The sequence below is a fragment of the Photinus pyralis genome, unplaced genomic scaffold, assembly GCF_008802855.1.
Source record: "Photinus pyralis isolate 1611_PpyrPB1 unplaced genomic scaffold, Ppyr1.3 Ppyr1.4_LG8, whole genome shotgun sequence".
NCBI classification, from domain to species: Eukaryota; Metazoa; Arthropoda; class Insecta; order Coleoptera; family Lampyridae; genus Photinus; species Photinus pyralis.
In genome coordinates, this window is record NW_022170819.1 from 9,743,813 (window position 1) to 9,751,452 (window position 7,640).

Below are 7,640 nucleotides of genomic sequence, written 5' to 3' on the forward strand. Positions count from 1 at the left end.
CATTGGTGAGCGAGCTTCCGGCGAAAGTTCGTCACAAACTGAACTGTCAGTTATTTATTAAAGAAATGATTGCAGGACATTACCTAGTACTTCACAAAAGGCCATACCTACTTTTTTCTTTACTAGAAGCATCTGATTTTTGCAATATGCTATATGTTTGCCTATGCTAGAAGCACCTGTGGTTAAATTTTTTAATTTAAAAAAATATCTCTATACGTAAGGAAGTTAATATTGCGCATGGTACATTTGATTTTTACTATATGCGCTACGTTTTTCTTTACTAGAATTTATGGTTAAAATTTGAAAGAAATGTAAAACAAGATGTGTGCATGCGCATACTGCGCAATGTCTATAATGTTGGCTTTGCGCAGGCGCACATTTATTGTTAAGATTTTTCGTGGCTTGGGTACCACCTTAGTGTAAAGAATAGAATAGTGAGACAACCTCCATGTACGTTTTGGAAACAGCATATTTAAGAGTTATAGATGTCGCGCGCGTGTCAATATTACCATCCACTAAAGATTATCGGTAAAAATATACAGATTCTTTTCTCGAAATAATTACGCTACTCAACGCTAGTACTGTACAGAAATCTGCAACATGAATGATAAATAAACTACCGCTCTTTTACAGCAAGGTACACAGGACAATGAAGCTATTGTTCATGAGCGCGGGTATGCGATGATGTCATCCAGTATTAAGATTACAATAAATTCTGTATACCTACACATTTGATTATTTTTGTTCGCAGACTTTTAATCTCCTTTCATGTGAACTTGATAGTTGTAATTTTTCTTAAAACTGGTTAAAATATTTCCCATTCAAATCTATGAAAAAAAATTTCGCCAAATGATCTGAAATACGGGCTTTGAATATTTATTATGATTTATGGTTTACTTAATAAATATACATTTTAGAGCAAAACTTCTGCATATCGACCCGAAACTCTAATCAGAATACCAAATTTTGCTTCAAAACTGTGCTGAAATATAATTCGTACAAAAAGGGTACGAAAACTCAAAAATTTCATAATCATTATTGTGTTTTAATGTCAGATAATAAACCTTCTTATAAAAAAAATGTAATGCTCTATACGGAACAACTCATACCTAGCTAGACTCATACCGTTGAGTGAATACTCAATGCTCATACCTTTTCCATAATTTCCATAATCTCGAATTGGGTAACGCAAGATAGTTGATCCATAACGGAGATGAGCGTATACACTGTGTCCAAGATAAGGATGTCTATCATGGGGATTTCCGAAACCATTCAAACCATAGAAGGTATGAAGATAGTCTAATTAAGGAAAAGTTGCGCAATTAACCACCATACTTTAAAGAAAACCAAAAAATTCCGATATCAGAAAAACAGAAATTTCCCGATTTCGTTTTTATTTTTTTCTGATGGCATTTGAATAGATACAAAAAAATAACAAACACTTTGTCATTGCCAGTGTTAACAAAAACTATTTCGGTTTAAAAAATGCGCTTTATCTGCACAAGAGTTGTGCACAATTTATACTTGTTTGTATCTGTTCAAATAACATCAGAAAAAAATGAAAATGAAATCGGGAAATTTGGGTTTGTCCAGCATATCTTTGGAACCGGAAGTAATAGGAATTTTCTGGTTTTCTTTAAAGCATGATAAATACCTGGTTTGTGCAACTTTTCCTCAAATTGACTATCGTCATACCTTCTATAGTTTCGTAGATACCCATGATAAACATTTTTATCTTGGACACAGTGTATACTGTAGGTTTCGTATCGTTTGTGTCCGTCCTTTTTACCGCGCCATAATTCGGAAACATGGGCGAATTTTTGAATTCCGTGTTCGGAAACAGTTAACTAAGGGCTACAGTTTGTCGACATTAAACAGACAAATCGGTTAGCTCACATCAAAGCAAGCGCGTACGCTCAGGCTACACGTATACGATACTTATGGAGGTTTATTACCACCCTCACCGTAGTGAGGAAGGTATTGCATTGGGATAAAAAAAACTACCTCTACTTTTTTGACGGAAATACACCAGACATCCGAATCAAACAAAATCTCAATGATGTCGGTCTGTCTGTCGGTTCCGTCTGTATTCCCATTTCCGACTAAGCGGCTGAACTCAATTTTTGTACACATATTCTTAGACTTGAAGATGAAAGAATGGACTGAAAAGCTTTTGGGCATAACGCGCATGCGGAGGTGTGCGGGCGGTATCTGTGCTAGCCCCAGCAAATTTCATCTAAAACGCTATTAATAAAGTGGCTTTTAAAACATTAAGAAATGTGTTATTCAACGCCATATTCGAAAAATTTTCACAACTCCTGGGGGATAATCAGGAACTGTAATCATATCTATGAATATTTTACTTGGTATTTGTAATATGGTTGATCCTCCTCCTCCACCGTTGCTAAAGGTGTAGGTTTTATAACCAGTGTGGCGCTATCTAAACTCCTTTCCAACTCTTCAGGAGAAAATTCAGTATTCAGTAGGTATCAAAAATAAATAGTACCATAGAGGAAATACAATTAGTACCTATCTGTTTTTACAAGTTGCTATACAATTTTTATGACTCTTTAGGAAATACTCGAAACTTTAAAAATGGTCACCAATATTTTGTTCTTGAAAGACGAAAAAGCATCTTTCTTTTATTATTCTTATCAATCTTATCACAAAATCTAATTACAAAACGGTTTATAATGATTAAGGAACTCCGGTTGGAACTTCAACATTTCACCAGAAAAATGTACCTATTTTGAGTTCCAAAAGTAACTTCTATTGTTACTAATAAAAGTACCTCGTACACCCTCAACAGTAAGATGAAAAACCGGCGTTTAATCTTTTAATTGCAAGGTTTAGAGCCAATAAATTTATTAGGAAGATAAGTAGCCGAGCTATATTGTATCACCATCATGGAATGTATCCAGAATGGATACGTGATTGGGGCGTAAAAAGACTTGACATTTGCATTACCTACGCAAAATAAAGTGTTAAAACTAAAAAGATGAACATGGTAATTCCGATACAAAAGAATCCTCTAAAGCTTTCTTATTATAACGTGTCAACTAAATCCCTACTAGTTTTCCTGTTATAAATTGCCTATCAAAGCAATTTTAGGCATTTAAGTGCAGTTTACGTTAGGCACCTATGTCATTTTGCTTAGGATTTCTCTCGCGAGTTGCAATATTTTCGGCTCCCATCATACTTATTCGTAATTGTTGGTAGCATATCGGATAATGTAAACAGAAAACCACCAAAACAACCCCTAACAAAACTCGAAAGAATAATCGTATTAAAATTCGTACGGGAAATCGTAAGCAAAATCACATAAAGTAAACTGCACTTTAGATTAGATATTTTCAAAGTTATTAAAGGAGTATCCCAAACTCTAAACAGAACAAGAAAATTTCGCCAAAAAATAGGACAAAATATCTACTTCCTCTGGTAGCTCTTGGAAGTTGGAGCTGACAAATATAACTATTTTTTCTTGTAAAGATTAGGATCTTCGTCTGTTTTGGACAACGCCTCAATGGTTCTAAAACTGTTCGTATCAAGATTTGTTATCATTTTATTCTTATAACCATAGGTCTTCCTAGTATAAAACCATTCGCAGGTAACCGCCCACTGCAAAACTTATGTCTTTCCCTTTGCTCAGTGGTAGAGCGTTGGGCTTATACAGGCGGAGGTCGGGTGTTCGAACCTGGTCCGAGGTAAGAATTTCCTTAGATCAGTTTCGAGTATTCTGGCGGCTATTCCGAATTAGGTTATCCTGCAGTTTTCCGAATTTATAAGGTCGGGAACATATAAATAATAAGAAAACTATGCAAAATTTTTGCTTTTGAAACTGAAACGAAAAAAATCCTTGATGAAGAGACGTATGGTTCACGTAGAATTTAAGTTCTGTGTAAAATGTGGGGTGTCCCTTCAATGGCACTAAAGTTTTTGGAGATAAGATTTGCAACTATCTTTAAAATAGGGAAATGGCTATTTTAAGAACTTTTTCGGTAGTTTTGTTCTGAGCAGAGTGCAGGATCGCAGGCATATACCGGGATGGTGACTTGAATAACGCACCATAGGAAATTCAATAGTCATTTCTTCATTTCTGATTATTGCCTTCCCTAATTATTTTAGAGAGTCTATTTAGGTTTTTTGTAGAGAAAAAAATTACGAATCCATGCATACTATGGCTTTTAATTTTTTGAACTTTAAAAATAAGAAATTGGATAACTAAAAACTGGCGCTTTTAAGCAAATCAGTGGTGCCATGGTAGTTTGCCCACTAATGGGAAATGCAGGCGCTTTTGTTTGGTTTCATAATTCCATGGCATTACAGACTTTATAAACGCGTCAGTTTTTAATTTTTAAATTTTTACTGTTTTGAATTTATGAAATAGAAAACAATAGTATCTACAGATTCGCAATTTTTTTCTCTACAAGAAACTTAAATAGACTATTTTTTTAAAATAATTACGGGAGCCAATAAACGGAAATTAAAAAATTACTATTGAAGTTAGCTATGGATAAGTAATATTGGAGTAATTTGTGATTTCATATTTGGCAATTCTTTTTGTATTAATTTTTGGGGGAGGTAATTTAATGATTAAGTAATAAGACTGTAGGATTAGTGATGATATTCAGAAGAAGTTCACCTTTGGCACAAAGAGAACCGCCCTGGAACCGCCTAAAGAAGACCCTCCTCAAACAACTCCTTCTAAGGTTTTGTTTGAACTTTGTGGGAGGCATCCAGATCCATAACTCGAAATAAAATTGTCAAGTTCAGAAGAGCCTACAGCGATTAAATTGTTCGCACATTGTAAATTAAATAACACACGAATGAATTTTTTTTGCGTGCGTTCATCACGTCTTGTCGTCTTCAGAAAAATTCTGTGTTATTGTTTCACTAATAATGAGTAGGTACCTAAATTACATTCTGTATTCTGCGAATTTCCCACAACGTGACTACCTAGTACCTATGCTAGTACATATCATATCTAGATGATTTTGCCACGTGTAGAACTATAAATTATTAATTGCTTACTTCTAAACGTTCGAATATTCGGGGGAAAAACATAAAATACATGCGCCAAAAATACGAATTTGTGGACAGTGAACTTTTAAACGTAGTTTTACTATAAGTACTTATATGAGAGCGTATGCGATTTAAGTAGTGTACCTAACATTTGAAATATTAAGGTAGGTTATTTAAACGATCTGTAGAATGTGATGACTCAGTTGACGTACTCGAGAATGTAATAACAAAGGAGCATTATTGTCGGGATGTTTGCATGGATTAATTTACCTCTTTATTTTTCTTACGCATAAAAATGAGATAAAAGTAGGTATAATCCTTCTGTAAATTCGCTTTGCAAAACGCGCCATCTATTCTAGTGTAGCGCCAAATGGCAATTTATTGTTAAGAGTTTGTAACATCGGTTACTTTTAAAATCCACGACTTCTGCGCCCCCCTTTCAGATTGTCGCGTCCAGAACTAAAAAATCTCGATGTCCAAATTGGTTACCTTTTTTTTCCGTAAGGTTGTTTCACTATTCTATTCATGTACATGATCTAAAGTTATAATTAATTGTTAGTGGAATATAAAGATGAATGGAAATTACTCAGCGGAAGTATGGCAGGTATGTTAGAAATCTAATTCATAATCTGTTATTATGGTGTCGAACAAGCACACAATCTAGAGGGCTCAAGAGTACAGTAATAATAATAATAATAATAATAATAATATTTATTAGTATTTTAGTGCGGTTCTTGCGAAAGCACTAAAATAAACGTCAAAAGATTTACAATAAGCCAAATACGTTTTAAACTAAGGTTTTACAAATTGATAGAATTCCTCCATATTATAAAAACAATTTGACATCAATAATTCTTTTAAATTTTGTTTATAGTTTATTTTTTTCGAGGATGTATTAATAAAACGTGATAGCGAGTTAAAAATTTTAGTTGCGTTGTAACAAAAGTTCTTCTCAAAAAGTGATGTCTTGTGGGATGTTGCTTGTATTAATTTTTTATTTCTAGTGTTATAGGTATGATCAGCGGTTTTGAAAATTGATTTGTGTGCGTAAACGTATGAATAAATTTCCAATATGTAAGTATTCACCACAGTCATGATTCTCAGCTCCTTAAAGTATTCTCTACAAGATTGTTTGTAGCCTAAGTTGCATATTATGCGTATTGCACGCTTCTGAAGACTCAGGATTCTTTCCACGCTATGACAATAGCCCCAATTGATAATATTATATCTCACGTGAGAGTGAAAGTAGGAGTGGTATACCATCAATAATACTTCACGACTACATATATTTTTTAAAACACTAAGAGTGTAATAACATTTTTGAAGTTTCAGGCAGACAGTATCTACATGCGGGGACCAACGAAGGTGAGAGTCAAGAGTTAGTCCTAATATTTTGGTAGACGAAGCGCATGGTTGGGCTAAAATTGAAATAACACCGGCATTTCGAGTATGCGTAAAGTGAATAACACTAGTCTTGCTATGATTAATAATTAGCTGATTATCTTTACACCACGTACAACATCTATCAAAAATCAAATCAAAAATGACAGTGTTGAATAAAGCAATAAAAATTTGTTAAGGACATTTTCCTGCTCCGCTTTAAATTTTGGAGGTGCTTCGTTCCGTTATTAAAGTAGGATTAATGAAAATATTGTTCTTGTTACATACTCGTTATTTATAAAAAGCGTGCGCATTGTTCTTTGTTAGCAGTCAGTGTTTCATTGCCAATAAAGCAAATATGGACTTATTACTTCCCTTATATATACTAAGATACAGAGGCTTAATAAACAGAAAACTTCACTTAGTAAAAAAAATACATACATAGATAGTACATGACATGCTAGGAAGTTTCCAGAAGATTAGAGTAACCTATATGACATCCTTGGATTATCCTATTGATCATCTTTGCATATTATAGGTACAGTGAAAAGTTATTGCCGACAAACTATATTGTAATAAACTGTTAGCCGCTACTGTTCATGGTATATCCGCTTGTCATTATAGCAATAAAAGAATGTGTGATGCATATACATGAATATACATCCAAAACTTTTCCACATTCTATGGATATACAAAATCCCACGTAGAGAATATGTGTCCGTTATATTCAATGTATATGGTTCTGCTATGTAGGCTTTAAATGACCTGTTTCTACCATAAAATTATAATTGAAAAATGCCCAAAATATATATGACTGATATGCATCTTTTAAATTTACGATTCCAGAATTCAATTATCCCGCCAAACCAGCGGACAGCACTGTTTGAAAGATCGTGTACAGTTCACAGTATTTATAATAATGTACTACCAGAATGAAAACATTTACTTTCAAAATTTCGTACTAATAAGAAAATTCTTATTACAAAAACATTAACTATTTGTAGCCCGTTAAATTTGATTTTTGATAAACTTTTAATAAATATAGCAAACGGGCTCCAGAAAATTTAATTAGCCCTTCCTTTAGGGATGATAAACATAATACTGAAAACAGAATTGGAAAATTCGAAACCGTTCACGCGTTATCATGTATACACGGGCAGACGGTCGGACGGACAGAAAGTCCACATCCATGAACTCGCTTTAGGAGCTCGTTAATAAACTGAACCAATATAGACACC